The following is a 15694-nucleotide window of genomic DNA, read 5'->3' as shown; positions in this document are numbered from 1 at the left end:
CAAAATTCAGTATTTCAAGAGCCGCAATGCATCTGAGTACATACTGTACATATCGTCAAGAAGCAGCCCGTAAAGAGCCGCATGCGGCTCCGGAGCCGTAGGTTGCCGACCCCTGTACTAGGGGAAGCATAATTGAGTGTTGCGATTTCAGGGGAATCCTGTATCGGGCCTTTTTTATTTATATTTAGCTTTTGGGACCCAGAGATGGCCCACATGAGCCAACAACAAAAAAAAACGTTCTTCGAAGGGAGATTCACGAACCCACAAGCTCTCCTGTCATCGCCTTGGCCTTAGCCCCGTGGGTTTGGGGAAGTTTCACAAACATGGAAGTGATCCACCAGTGTTTTCCTCCAAAGCGGTAGATCACAGGTGTGCACCATGCCACTGCTTTACATTTTAAGAAATATATGTATTTCTTCAACTAAGTTAATAAAGTGCTCGGGTTTGAAGTTAATCGCTCGTCACGTGGAGTTAATAGGCATGTGTCTCACCTCCAATGCCATTTGACACGGAACAATCCTCCAAGAGAGGCTTGCGACTGTGAAAACAACACTCTTAACCCTTTGTTTATCTCGCGCTGTTTGAGCGCCATAAACACAAAACAATTGCTACATACAGCAGGTGAGAGAGGTGTGTTACCACCCCCTTGCTCCACCTCGGGACCCCCCTCTCTCCACCCCGACACCCGCCGGGGTCGCGGTCTCCCGCCCCCGCATCACGGCTCCACGTGCAGGAGGGGGCGATGGTGGTGGTGGAGGAGGAGGAGGAGGCTGCAGGGGGGCGTAGGGCTCGCTCGCTATAAATCGCTGCTGCAGCGGCACGCGTTGCTCATTGCCTGCAGCAGCAGCAGCAGGGGTATGTGACGAGCAGGCCGAGGGTGACAGGGGTGACGACGACGACGAGGAGGAGGAGGAGGTTGTACAAGGAGAAGGACGAGAGAAGGAGGAATGCGCTCCAACCCGTCGCCGTCTCTCCCCACGGCCCCGGCTCGAGTTGGCCGCCCCGGGCCCCGGAGTGACTCTGCGTGGGGCGTCCCCCGCCATGCGACCCCGCGCGCAGGAGCGAGGGGCACTGCGCCCCGCGCCTAGAGCCGTGCCCTCTGCGCCTCTTCCCGGGCCACGGGGCCGCCCCTAGGCGCCGCGCTCCGCGTCCCCACATCCCCCCCGAGCACCAAGCGAGCGTCTCCTACCTCCCCCACCACCACCGCCACCCCCGCCAGCCCCGCCAGCCGGGGCCATGCGGGTTCGCGTCCTGGCCGTGATGGTGGTGGCGCTGGGCTGCGCCCTGCAGGGGCTGTGCGCCTCCTCCTCCACGTGCGCCTCCATGGACATGGACGTGCTGAAGCGGAGACGCATCGAGGCGGTGCGCGGGCAGATCCTGAGCAAGCTGAAGCTCACCAGTCCGCCCGAGCAGCAGCTCGGTCCGGGCGAGGTGCCCCAGCAGGTGCTGGCGCTCTTCAACAGCACTCGGGACCTGCTGCTCCAGCAGCTGCAGCAGCAGCAGGAGGCGGCGTGCGAGCGCGAGTCGCAAGAGGAGGGCTACTACGGCAAGGAGGTGCACAAGCTCGACATGATGCCCCTGTACGCGCCCGCCGACAGTAAGGGCTCCCCGCGCCCGGCGCCGCTGCTGGTGCCGCTGCTGGTGTCGCTACCTCATCATGTGTGTTCACCTGTGTGTGCGCCTGCTACCTGTGTCTACGTGTTCACCTGTGTGTGCGCCTGCTACCTGTGTCTACGTGCACGTGTTCACCTGTGTGTGCGCCTGCTACCTGTGTCTACGTGCACGTGTTCACCTGTGTGTGCGCCTGCTACCTGTGTCTACGTGCACGTGTTCACCTGTGTGTGTGCCTGCTACCTGTGTCTACGTGTTCACCTGTGTGTGCGCCTGCTACCTGTGTCTACGTGTTCACCTGTGTGTGCGCCTGCTACCTGTGTCTACGTGTTCACCTGTGTGTGTGCCTGCTACCTGTGTCTACGTGCACGTGTTCACCTGTGTGTGTGCCTGCTACTTGTGTCTACGTGCACGTGTTCACCTGTGTGTGTGCCTGCTACCTGTGTCTACGTGCACGTGTTCACCTGTGTGTGTGCCTGCTACCTGTGTCTACGTGCACGTGTTCACCTGTGTGTGTGCTTGCTACCTGTGTCTACGTGCACGTGTTCAGCTGTGTGTGTGCCTGCTACCTGTGTCTACGTGCACGTGTTCACCTGTGTGTGTGCCTGCTACCTGTGTCTACGTGCACGTGTTCACCTGTGTGTGTGCCTGCTACCTGTGTCTACGTGCACGTGTTCACCTGTGTGTGCCTGCTACCTGTGGTCTACGTGTTCACCTCTGTGTGCGCCTGCTACCTGTGTCTACGTGTTCACCTGTGTGTATGCCTGCTACCTGTGGCTACGTGTTCACCTGTGTGTTCACCTGTGTGTGTGCCTGCTACTTGTGGCTACGTGTTCACCTGTGCGTGTGCCTGCTACCTGTGTCTACGTGTTCACCTGTGTGTGTGCCTGCTACCTGTGGCTACGTGTTCACCTGTGTGTGTGCCTTCTACCTGTGTGTACGTGTTCACCTGTGTGTGTGCCTGCTAACCTGTGTGTACATGTTCACCTGTGTGTGTGCCTGCTAAACCTGTGTGTACGTGTTCACCTGTGTGTGTGCCTGCTACTTGTGTCTACGTGTAGTGTTCACCTGTGTTACCTGTATGCACCGACTTGTGTTACCTGTGCATGCATTACCGGTGTGTGCCTATCTGTCACGACCTGTTCACCTATGTACCTACGTGTCCTGCCTCTGCCTACTTGTGTGTGTTTACCTGGTGTGTACGTGTCTGCCTGCCTACTTGTGTGTGTTTACCTGTGTGTGTACGTGTCTGCCTCTGCCTACTTGTGTGTGTTTACCTGTGTGTTACGTGTCTGCCTCTACCTAATTGTGTATGTTTGCCTGTGTGTGTACGTGTCTGCCTCTGCCTACTTGTGTGTGTTACCTGTGTGTGTACGTGTCTCCCTCTGCCTACTTGTGTGTGTTTACCTGTGTGTGTACGTGTCTGCCTCTGCCTATTGTGTGTGTTTACCTGTGTGTGTACGTGTCTGCCTCTGCCTACTTGTGTGTGTTTACCTGTGTGTGTACGTGTCTGCCTCTGCCTACTTGTGTGTGTTTACCTGTGTGTGTACGTGTCTGCCTCTACCTACTTGTGTGGGTTTACCTGTGTGGTACGTGTCGCCTCTGCCTACTTGGTTGTGTTTACCTGTGTGGTACGTGTCCCTCTGCTCCTTGTGTATGTTTACCTGTGTCTGTACGTGTCTGCCTCTGCCTACTTGTGTGTGTTTACCTGTGTGTAAGTGCCTGCCTCTGCCTACTTTTGTGTGTTACCTGTGTGTACGTGTCTGCCTCTGCCTACTTGGTGTGTTTACCTGTGTGTACGTGTCTGCCTCTGCCTACTTGTGTGTGTTTACCTGTGTGTACGTTGTCTGCCTCTGCCTACTTGTGTGTGTTTACCTGTGTCTGTACGTGCCTGCCTCTGCCTACTTGTGTGTGTTTACCTGTGTGTACGTGCCTGCCTCTGCCTACTTGTGTGTGTTACCTGTGTGACGTGTCTGCCTCTGCCTACTTGTGTCTGTTTGCTGTGTGTGCCTACCTGGCCAACTCAGCCTCAAATGAGTACCTGGTGTGGTGTGTAAAATGTAACCACTGGGGAGGCAAAGGCGGCCGGGCGTGGTGCTGGCCACCCACCCACCCCCCTCGTGTGCTATCCTGGCCTCATAATTGCAGGTGTCCTCTAACAGCACTTGCCTCCAACAATCTGTTAGGCCTATACGGGGGATCTTTTCATTTGTTTTTTGCCTCGATGTGTGTCTGTGCACGGTGTGTGTGTGTTTACCAGTGGTTCGCTCTGTGCCCACCTGTTGACCTACCTGTGTTTACCTGGGTGTCTCTGTGTCTATACCTGCTTATCAAGTGCTGTGCCCAGATAACCATTTTTGGAGGAGGGAAACTTTTCCACCAAGAGTTCTACGTTGGAAATGTGTTTACCTAACTTGCTAACTCATAGAACATACGGTACATCGTTAGAAACAGGGCGGTTTCAATGTTGTGTCTTCGCATGAGCGGTCACCGCACGAGAAAGAAAACCGGTTAAGCCCGGTTACCGGTTGCAGGACATAGAGACGCGTGTCTATCAATAAACACGAACGCGTTTCACTTTGTAAGTGAGAAGCGACGGGAGCTGCCGCTGTGTGCACAGCAGCTGGTGGAGGGGGCCTGGGGCAAAAGTGCGGGTACGGGCACCTCTTCCAAGACGTCTAGATCGGTGTGGAAGAGTAGGCCAAATGCCCACCATCGCTCCCCTCCAGCAGTGGCTTGAGCGAGTCATTTGCAGGGCTGCACCTTTATATCTTGCAACTGAGAAATGAGGGTAACGTCCCGCGCATTGGTGAATTCAACTCGACTGAAAACCATTACCCACCCTTTCTGACTTTCAATTGCCATCAGGATCTCAACGGCCCCGTCTAAACATTTCTGGGGACGCAACTGCACCCCCCAAAGCTCTCTCCTCCACCGCTGGATTCACCGACCGCTGACTTGATGCGGCTCTTCCAGACCTCTGTGTGTGCGCCCCGAGTTCAATTCTAGGCCACCGCCGACACTGCGGGAGACGCATGCACCCGGACGTGTTTCTGGCCACACCACTCAGTCGAATCCCTTAAAAAAGCATGTGCTTGTCAACAGCCCTCTGTGGGTATACGGGGGAGTCTTTTGTTTATCCGTGTCCGTGTATATATCCGTCTTGTGTCCATTATTGTGTCTGCCCATGCCCCCTGTCTGTGGGTCTGTGTGCATCATCCCACAGCCACCTACCTGTACATAGGCCTCCATCACATTGCCGAACCTCCTCCTCGTGGCTTGCGCCTACAGAGCTTGTCCCACATGGCCTCACACGCATTAGTTGCTATTTGTGATGGGATTAGAGGTGTGTGTGTGCATGGTGTCTCTGGTGTGTGTGGAGCGGTAGCGCACTGCGCTACAAACCCGGCGATCAGAGTACGATTCCCGCTCGTGGTCAACATCGGTAAAGAATATCTGAACCGGTCCTGGGCCTCACCTAGGTCGACTCAGCCTCAAATTGAGTAACCAGTGCGGTGTGTAAATGTTGCCACGGAGTGCTGACCACCCACCCCCTTTTGTGTCGTGCCGGGCTTCATAGGGGCTCGCTAACAGCACTTGCCCCAAAAGTCTGTCAAGGCTATACAAGGGGTCTTTGGTGCTAAGTGTTAGCAGTGGTGCAGTCCAGTGCAATGAACTACGGTTCTATTGACCAGGCTGGGCGGGGGGGGGTGAGAGTTCTGATGCTGTTAGATGTGAGGCTTGCGGTTGAGGGACTACAGCAGTGGTTCTCTACCAGCAGTAACCACTCGCGCTTTGTAGCAGCAGGAGTTTGGGCAACAGTTGTGCCAGCGACGCGAGCGGCGGCAGCAGTGGTAGAAGACATTCTTTGGCAGTAGGAGCCTTGCACAAGCGGCTTCTTTGACAGCGTGAAGAGTTTACGAGCTTCTCTCCGACGTGCTTCATAACCTTGAGCTTTTTGGTGAGAAGACCGTAACATCTGCACTGGAAACATTATCATGACATAATAATGGATTACGACGTTTCGATCGCAACACAAGCAATCGTCATCACGCCGTGATCTATTATTTTTTTACCTACGTGGCTTTACCGAAAGAACCAAAGATTATGGATCCCTGCAGTCACGAAAGCTTCAAATCAAGATCTTTACTGGACTTGTTTTTATTGCTACTGTATTAACTCAAGGTTAACATACGAAACCCCACAGCTTACAGTGTCATGAGTGGGTTTAAAACGCGTATTACTACTGTGTCGTTAACAACGTGAATGTAGCGGCGGCGCTCCGGGCCTCCGTGTTGGTGTTTTCCATCTGCGAATATTCTTGCCGCAGGCAAATTGAGGGGAGTGGAGCATTAGCCTCGCAGCAGATCGCTAGATCATGCAGAGCAGGGATGGATCTCTGTCCCGTGTGTCCCGTGCTCCACGGGGGAGCCCTGCGTGTCCCCGTGCTCCACGGGGGAGCCCTGCGTGTCCCCGTGCTCCACGGCGGAGCCCTGCGTGTCCCCGTGCTCCACGGGGAGCCCTGCGTGTCCCCGTGCTCCACGGAGGAGCCCTGCGTGTCCCCGTGCTCCACGGGGGAGCCCTGCGTGTCCCCGTGCTCCACGGGGAGCCTTGCGTATCCCCGTGCTCCACGGGGGAGCCCTGCGTGTCCCCGTGCTCCACGGGGGAGCCCTGCGTGTCCCCATGCTCCACGGGGGAGCCCTGCGTGTCCCCGTGCTCCACGGGGAACCCCGCGTGTCCCCGTGCTGGGCAAGCGACCCCCCTCCCGACTGCCTCGTGACGCAACCAGACCCAGAGCTCGCTCTCCTATCGGCGCTCACACTTGGCGTAGTGTTTGGGGGTTTTTTTCTTTCACGAGGGTCCTGGAGCAATCGTTTAATTGCAGTGTTAGAAATGTGTTGAAGGTCTCGCTCTGTGCCGTACGGCGCGTAGGCTGTGCTGCTACACTGGCCGTGTGTTTTCGCACCGTGCGCCCTCACTGGCACGATCCATCGCAGTGCGTCACGGAGGTTCCAGCCCAGCCTGACCCCCCCCCCCCCCCCAATGTCTTGCATCCAAGGACCCCCCCCCACCGCCCCACTTAGCTCGGGCCCTGATCTGGACCACACCTCCGTCTGAAAGGGCCATCCCTGCTCTACGCTGACCTCTGCCCCAGCATTCGCTTTGGGCGTTATACACGTGCTGTTGCACCACATCTGTGTCTGCATGTGTGTGTGTGTGTGGGATCCTCGGTGCACACTGCCGTGTGACCGCGTCATACATTCTTCACATCGAGTTATGTTTGTTCCCACGAGGTCCCGAAAAATCCACGGCACAGATTCACCAATTCCTGTGTATGGCCAGGAATCCTATCTCCAACATCATCTTCATTACCATCATCTCCACGTACTAATGAGCCATCTGAATGAAAGTGCAATAATAATATATCCTTTATCCAGGAAATCCTGGGGTTCTGCATGAGGATATTCGAGCAATTCCATGAAGGATTGTTGGAAGGACGCCCCTAAAATAGTCAAATAACAGGGTCAAGTCACTATGGATGTGCTTGGGCTTAATATCTCACCGATTCCTTTCTGTGTCACTTGTATACTGGAGTACGCGTGTGACTAAGGGCCGCAGCTGTATCGAGAGGAACGATGGATGTTGCGTTCCCCCGGGTGTGTGACATTACCATCGCGTCGTGGTGACTGGCTGGTGCCCTCTCGTGTGTGCGTGTGTGCGTGTGTGCGCGTGTGTGCGTGTGTGTGCGTGTGCGCGTGCTCTTGAGCGAAGGTTGTAAATGCGGAGGTGGTGGATTCCACGGTGAGGTGGGCCACTGCTCTCAAGCCACGTTCAGCAAAGGCATCCCCAGAGGGAAAGGTACGAGCACTGTCCCCGCCACTGTGCATTGCGTGACATGAACCACGTTCAAGCCGTGGATAATCTGTACATGGCCCAGCAGGTAGCGTCACGATTGAATTCACAGCCCTTTGTCAATTCACTACTAGATGAAGGCCTCCTGATGTGTCGGCCATGTGGTTGTTTGACCATACTTCTTCTTGGTTCTTTCGGTAAAGTCACGTAGAAGGGAAGTAATAAAATAATAAAAATAAAACATAATAATTATTTTTATTATTTTATTACTTCCCTTCTACGTGACTTTACCGAAAGAACCAAGAAGATGAATCCCTGCAGTCACGAAACTTTAAATCGAAATTTGGCCATACTTCACCACGCCGGTCGGTGTGGGTTCGTGAGGATGAGTTCTGAGGGAAGGCTGGACTGGTTAAACGTTCTGCTCACCGCCAATGTTAGGCGTGGCCAGGAATTGAACTCGGTTGACACAGTGGAGTGGTCACTCTACCCATGCACCACATCTACATTGACATTGTAAAATGACTTGCAGTTACATTAATTGCATTTACTCTTTGATTCCTTCGGTGAAGTCACGTAGAAAGAAAATAAATGTAATAATCGAATACGACGTTTCGATTGCAACACAAGCAATCGTCATTAGGTATAAAACAAACCTAGTGAACTTAGAAATATAATGCGATCCAACACAGAGAGTCGGCTAACACAACAGTCAGCACCTTGTTTTCTACCTGATGACGATTGCTTGTGTTGCAATCGAAACGTCGTATTATATTTATTAATTTATTTTCTTTCCACGTGACTTTACCGAAAGAACCAAAGAGTAATTAATTCCTGCAGTCACGAAAGCTTCAACTCAAGTTTCATCGGCATGTGCTCTTGGTAATTATGTTTTTGTCACCTTTGTTTGTGCAGATAAAGCGCCACAAATTAGCCACAACAACTACTTCAGAATTTTCAAATTCAACCTCTCTCTGTTCAACAAGAACGCGAGCAACCTGGTGAAGGCGGAGCTGCGCGTGCAACGCCTCCCAAACCCCGCCGCCAAGCTCATCGAGCAGCGGATAGAGCTCTACCAGGCAAGGCCACGTGGCCTCACCTCAAGCACACATCATAGACGCACTGTGCCCCCAAAGAGGATGTTTCACGCATGCCCCAGACAGATGCATCGTGTGGCCCTTGTGACCACATCACGTGCCCTCATCTCAGATCACAGATCACGCATCGCACGCTCCCCATGAACCCATCACGCACGCATCCCCCCCCTCCACCCACTATACACGTCACATGCACCCATGGACCTGTCGCATGGAACGCCATTTAAATGGCTTTTGGAGTGGTTGTATTAATTTACTTTTGGGGCCGTCCATAAATGACGTCACACACCTGGGGGGGTCAGACATTTGTGACGATGTGTGACAAGGCGGGGGGGTTTGAGAAATGTGACGTCACATCAAAATGCGCAACTTTTAATAAATATTGAATTGTTATAACAACACTCCTACAACATCAGAGTGCAGCGCCACATTAAATACGCACTACAATGACAATAGTTTAAAGCGATTTGAAGCATGTTTTATTTTCAAAATGGAAATATGGTTTTGGGTGGGGGGGGCAGAGCTTTGTGACGTCATATTTGAGAGGGGGGGTCTGACTTTGTGTGACGAGGGGGAGGAGTGCAAAAAAATCGTCAAATCGCGTGACGTCATTTATGGACGGCCCCCTTTATTTTAATCGCCCCTCCCCCCCATTTCAGATCTTGAAGTCCAAAGACCCATGGGCGCCGTCGCAGCGCTACATCACGAGCCGCGTGGTGCGGCCCCGCGCCGAGGCCGAGTGGCTCTCCTTCGACGTCACGGGCACCGTCGGGGAATGGCTGCGTCGCCGCGGTTCGTGCCGCCCCACCAGCCACTCGGCGAACCCCCCCACACCACCCACCCACTACCTCCACCCCACCCACCACCCCCACCTCCACCACCCCCACCTCCACCACCCACTATCAGCCCCCACCACCACCACCCACTACCACCCACCATCACCACCACCCACCCACCCACCCACTACCACCCCCACCACCACCACTACCAGCCCCTCCACCACCCCACCCACTACCACCACCCACCCACTACCACCACCCACTACCACCACCCACTACCACCACCATCCACCACCCACCCCACCCACTACCACCACCCCCCCACTACCACCACCCACCCACCATCCACCACCACCCCACCCACCCACCACACACGACCACCCACCACCCCACCACCCACCCCCACCCCTACCACCCCCACCACCCACCATCCACCACCACCACCCACAACCACCACTAGCCCCCCACCACCCACCCACCACCCACCCACGACCACCACCCCCACCACCACCACCCACCCACCACCACCCCACCCACCCTCACCTCCACCACCACCCCACACCACCACCCACCCACCACCAGCCCCACCCCCCACCCACCACCCACCAACACCCACCCCCACCACCACCCACCCACCCCGCGGCGTCATCGCCGGTGCTCGATGACGCCGCGAAAAAGAAACAAAAATTCGTGAGAATTTTTCTGGGACCGCGAGTGTCCGTTTTAAAGGTGGCCCGCGTGCGTTTTTCATTGCAGACAACAACTTCGGGTTTAAAATCAGCGTCCACTGCCCATGCTGCACCTTTGTGACGTCAAACAACAACATCATCCCAAACCGGAGCGAGGAGCTGGCAGCGAGGTTTGCAGGTAGAAAGAGGTGCTCCTCTTTAAGCCTCTCCTTGTCTCTGTGTGTGTGTGTGCGCGCGTTTGCATGCTGTGCGTACGTATGCGCATTTGCGCCCTGTGCCACATTTTGCCAGCGCTTCGCGTGAACGTGACGAATGAACACGCTCGTGCGCCGTGTCCCCTTTGGCGCGTACCCACGGGGGGGATACCACGGAATCGCCCCTCTGTGCCGTACAGCGGTATAAACCCTTGCTTTGACAAATGCTGCACGTGCAGTCCTCTCCGCGGGAGTGTCTGTAGCATGCTCGTCAGCATGTACTCGTCTGCATTGTACTCGTCGACATCATACTCATCAGCTTTGGTGGTCAAGCGCAACTTCTCTGTAGATGCTTATCACCTCTGCTTTTATCGTGCCTCTATGCCCAGTCATCCAATCTCTCCTTTCAAGGATCCAGCCCCCCCCCCCGCCCCTGAAAAGATGACATTTTTACTTGCGCCACGTATTTGCGACCTCTATGATAAAACCAAGTTTCCAGCAGCTCGGTGTAACGTTTAGAGTCTTCTGCGCGTCGGGGCAAGGCCGTACCGCGTCACCGAAGGCGCATTCGATCTGTGCTGCTGTGTGCAGGAGTGGACACCCGACGTGCACAAGCGCGACAAGGCCAGGAAGTCGGCACAGGGACAGAGTCCCCACCTGCTGCTCATGCTGCTGCCAGCAACCGCCTGGACGACACGCAGTCGTCGTCCGGGCATGGCACGCGGCGGAAAGCGAGACCTCGACGCCGCCTACTGCTTCAGGTTCGTCAAGTCCAGTGCCGGCGGCTGTCTTAGCCACTTGAACGGCCTAACACGTGTTTTTATTGCCAGAGAGGGTTCAACCTGTTGTTTTGTTTTGTCATGGTTTTTATGCTGGCAAAGAGGTCCCATAGATATGGTATCTTGCCTTACAACACTCGCCACTTATCCTCACACTAAACCCCCAGCTGCATCGTAAACCCGCACCCCTCATTGCTCACCCTCACTCTCAACCCCAGCAGCGTCGTGCACCCACTCCTCAGGCTCGCCGCCACATTAATCCCCCGCAGCAGTGTGCTCCCACTTCTCGCTACTCGCCCATTACACGAAATCTCAGCAGTATCACAAACCCACCACTCACCCCCACACCAAACCCCTGCAGCATCAAGAGCCCACCCCACAACCACTCGCCCCATCGCTCCGAAAGCCCAGCAGGAGCAGCACGCGCCCAACACTTTCCACGCACCCGCCAGTTTCCCCGCGCGGCACAAGCGCGTGCCTCGTCGGATTGACCGTCCAACCAAAGCTGCAGCACAGTGGGGGCCTTTGTGCGATTGCAAATGTGCTGGGCACGGGGACAATCTGGTGCTTGTTGGTTGACTGCTCCGGGGCCGTGTTGACGGTTGCTAGCGTGGGCAGAGCTAATGGCACATCTTTGAAAGTAAACGGCGGAATTTGTCACCAATTACACGGCTCACAAAGTTTGTTTAAGAAAACACAGCAGTAAACGATGCCTGTTTACCGATGATTTTCCTCATGTAATTTCATTAATGTAACAATGTGTCCGCCAGTTTTCCTGAAGTCGCTAAATTAGATTTCCATTCGAGCCAAAATGCCCTCGGCTTAACGTGCACACGTACGTCATCATACTCTTTGCTCCTGGTACGTCGGCTCCTGATTTCCTGCGGTCGTAAACAACAAGCACCCATTGGGGCAGAGCAACTGCACATCGTTAGAGGAAGAGGCGGATGAGAGTTGTTTCCCCAAGTTCAAAACAAACCCAGCCTCAGGTGTCAGGAATGATCTCTATGCCCCCCCCCCCCCCCCCCCCTCTGCATTACATTTGTTGCACATTCCTTTACCCCTGCAAACCTGAGACGTCAGCGTTTAATATCCCACATTTCGAAATCCACATTTTAGAATCCAGATCACCACCACAGATGACCTCACAGCCCCTCCAGCTGGCATTTTCTCAGCCTTGTATCTGATTAGCCAAGGGGGACCTGCGGTGTTTACATTGCACGTGCATGACATCATGCTGGTTCCCCAGCCCGGCTTCATCTGGCTTGGTGGGGTAGCCTTCCGACCACTTAACTGGAAAATATAACAGCAGAACAATAGCCACTGTGTCCTGTGCGTCAAGCTAAGTAATAATGTCCATATGCTGGATGTACGTGCACGCAGTGGAGTTTACTCACAGTATCGAGCACTGTAAAAAACACAAGCCCCGGCATCAGGTCACACTCGCGTAGGTGCAGTATTTGCAAAGACAAACACGGGCTGATTAAAAGCACACACGGGAAAGAGCTCTTGTAACCAAGCAATTTGCATTCATCAGCATTGCATACATTTTCCGAATTAAGGATGCTTGCCTTCGCAATAAACAAAAGGACACATTGACATCTCGGGAGGAATTGGGGCAGTTCGCCTTCCTTTGTGCGAGGCGTTGGCAATTACGCGTGTCCACATTGCCGGGTCTGAAGCATGACCGAGCTCGGAAGGCAACTTTTTGTTTCCGTCGACAGGAACGTGGAGGACAACTGCTGCCTGCGCCACCTCTACATCAACTTCCGTAAGGACCTGGGATGGAACTGGATCCACGAGCCCCAGGGTTACCACGCCAACTTCTGCGCGGGACCCTGCCCATACATGTGGAGCATGAACACGCAGCACAGCACTGTGAGTGGCTCCCCCCTGCCCGTGGTCACTCCCTCCAAAAATGAGCCCCCTTTCCGTTCCGAGGGCGGGTGGGTGGGTGGGTGTCCCGTTCCCGTTCACCGCTGAATTTCGGAACGCGCAAACGGCTCGGCTTTAATTTTATTTAGAGAGGCGTTGCAGTGCCATTGTTTTTTAAAGACATTGTACTCACTGCAGAGAACTATAGCGACACGACCGCACTCTATGATTGTTGCCATCAAGCTGTGCCACACGCCCTCCCGCATGGCACTGTCGGAGCCTCGGTACCGATAAAGTTATTTTTATTTTTGTTTTTCTTCCAGTTTAGTTTTGATGTTGTACATGCACATCATTTGAACGGGAAAGGGTTAATATGAGGCTTAGATGAAGCGAAACAACGTTAAGGAATGGTGCGAGGGGTGGAGGGTAGGGGGGTCGAGGGGGGTTGTGTTTTACAAAATGTACAGAATTGCTTAAATTGGTATTGGAAAAACATTCCCATGCTGGACTCTCAAAATGGGAAGTTTGTGACTCAGCAAAGCCTTGCTGAATAAATAAATTACATGAATTATTATCCGTCATGCAAGTTGACGAGTGCTTGTAAGCACTTACTGGGAAGCCTTTCTTAATGGTCTGACTGAAAAAGTCTGCCAAAAGACTAAGGCCATTTTTGAAGGTCTCCGGTTATATACAATTCTCGCATCTGCAACTCTTCATGGCTGCATCGAGAGAGAGAGAGAAAAAAAATGATGAGATACAGCGATGAGAGAGATAGAGAGAGAGAACTTCTCGAAGCTTCAAAAGCATCTTGCGGACGTTGTGCGTACGATATTCGTAGGCCAATATTATACGTGGAATGTGATTTCACCAGCATCTACGGAACATATCCCTCGCGAATAACGAGGGAACGCTTTACTCATCCTCAAGTACATCGGGCATTTGATTTAAGTTTAAGAAACAAAGACCGTTATATATATGCCTCCTCCCCATGATGCACTTCCCACGTTTTCTACGATGTTTTGAGATGTAGTTTGCGTTTTCATTTCTCCATGAATCCAATAATGCATTCCATATGACAACCGCATCTGCTTCATTAAGCACAGCTCGTAATGTGTGCACACCATTCCTCCTTCATTGTCAACGGATTTGTCTCGTTCAATTCACTTTTGCTGATTTTGTACATACACTACATTGGACGTATGAGCACGGAGGCAGTGATCATCTCCTCCTTACATTCCTGTGCCACTGGTGTAAATACCCGGCTCTTATGGCAGAGGCAAGTCGATCACACTGTTAACCGCGGAGGGATCATGGTTTGAGTGAACCCCTCCCCAAACATGATTTGAACTCTCAGCCTTCCGATTGCGAGTCGCTTGCTCTACCGCTGAGCTGCCTGGCCCCATTAATAGTGGGATGGATGAACTATTCAATTGCGGGCCATTGTCAGAGGTTGTTTTTTGCTTGGCGTTGTGGCTGGGTGCCGATACTGCTCCTGTCCATATTCCCTCCCACTCTCCTCCGGCCCATGACGCCTCCCTGCCTGTGTGCCCCCCCCCCCCCTCCACTGCCATCAGGTGCTGAGTCTGTACAACACAATCAACCCGGTGGCATCGGTGTCCCCGTGCTGCGTGCCCCAGGAGCTGGAGCCGCTCACCATCCTCTACTACGTGGGCAAAACGCCCAAAGTGGAGCAGCTGTCCAACATGGTTGTGAAGTCCTGCAAGTGCAGCTGAGAGGTGCCCTGGACACAGCCGCGCGGGCACGTACGCCGCCGTCGCCCACAAACTCAACGCCTAAAGAGCGGGCGACACGTGGAGTTCGGCGCAAACCTGGAATATTTATGAAGCGCAGAATTCACGAGGAACACTTTGCGTGAAGTGAGACATTCGAAGGAAGAATGGTTTTGAGAATCGAGGCTTTCTGGACTCGCTCTTCACTTGTCATTTAAGGACCCCGTTGGTTAAAATCAACGCCTTGTTTATTTATTGCTCAAACTTGACAATTTTTTCAAACACATAGAAGGCACCCAACCGTATACTGTTGCGTTACTGTTTTGCTCTCGAACGCCTGGGTCTTTTTGGGATGGTGCGTTTGACTTTGATGCTTCAGGATGGTGCGAATCCTCTCGGAGGGAAAACTTACAGCGGCGATTCGGCAGCCGAGCGGCGTGAAGGGCGGTTGTCGACATGAGCGCGCCACGCCAATGGCACGAGCCGGAATGGACACGGTTGAGTCGTTTGTTTTATTGTGTTCAGTTTTGCACTGAAGTCGTACCTCTTCACGAGAGGTCAATTTAGGTGATATACCTTGCCGATCCAAACAACGATATACATCTGTACAAATGCATCGCGGAGTGTAATCAAATTCTTAACCTCGAAAATTTGACTCAAAAGAGTCATGAAGTTCTTGCGAATACAGGCATTTTCTACGATACAGGTTCAAAGTTTGACATCACTGTAAATGAAAAGGTTCCTCTAAGAATGCGCTACTCTGTCGGACCGAGCGGAGGGCCGTTCCTACAGTGCCACTTTGGCTTCTGCCTGCTTGTCCGCACGTCAACACCGCATCATTCATTGCCTGCAAGTGCACTTGCTGTGCCGTCAGCATGGGGTGGGTTTTCTCAATGGACCATTGCCAGTCTTCAACTCTGTCACCAGTCCGTTGAAGTGAGCACATGGGGGAGGGTAGCTGGTGTTAACGTGACCAATCGGTCCACTGCAGGCTCCTCGGCTGGCATGCCTGCCAACTTCTGCGCAGCTCACGGATCCTCCCCGAAGATAGTATTTCTCGCAACACGTCGCAAATCTGCCTAGATTT

The 15694-nt window shown here is 53.6% G+C and overlaps 1 pseudogene; it reads left to right on the top strand.

Annotated features, from left to right (window-relative positions):
* The first annotated feature begins 828 nt into the window (after nucleotides 1-828).
* On the top strand, nucleotides 829-14614 carry LOC133347012 (transforming growth factor beta-2 proprotein-like; annotated as a pseudogene).
* Nucleotides 14615-15694: the final 1080 nt, after the last annotated feature.

Source organism: Lethenteron reissneri, chromosome 25 (genome assembly GCF_015708825.2).
Source record: "Lethenteron reissneri isolate LAM-NWPU_2019-01 chromosome 25, ASM1570882v1, whole genome shotgun sequence".
In the NCBI taxonomy this organism is placed as follows: Eukaryota; Metazoa; Chordata; class Hyperoartia; order Petromyzontiformes; family Petromyzontidae; genus Lethenteron; species Lethenteron reissneri.
Note: the sequence above shows the minus strand (reverse complement) of the source record. Positions and strands in the feature narration are given on the sequence as shown.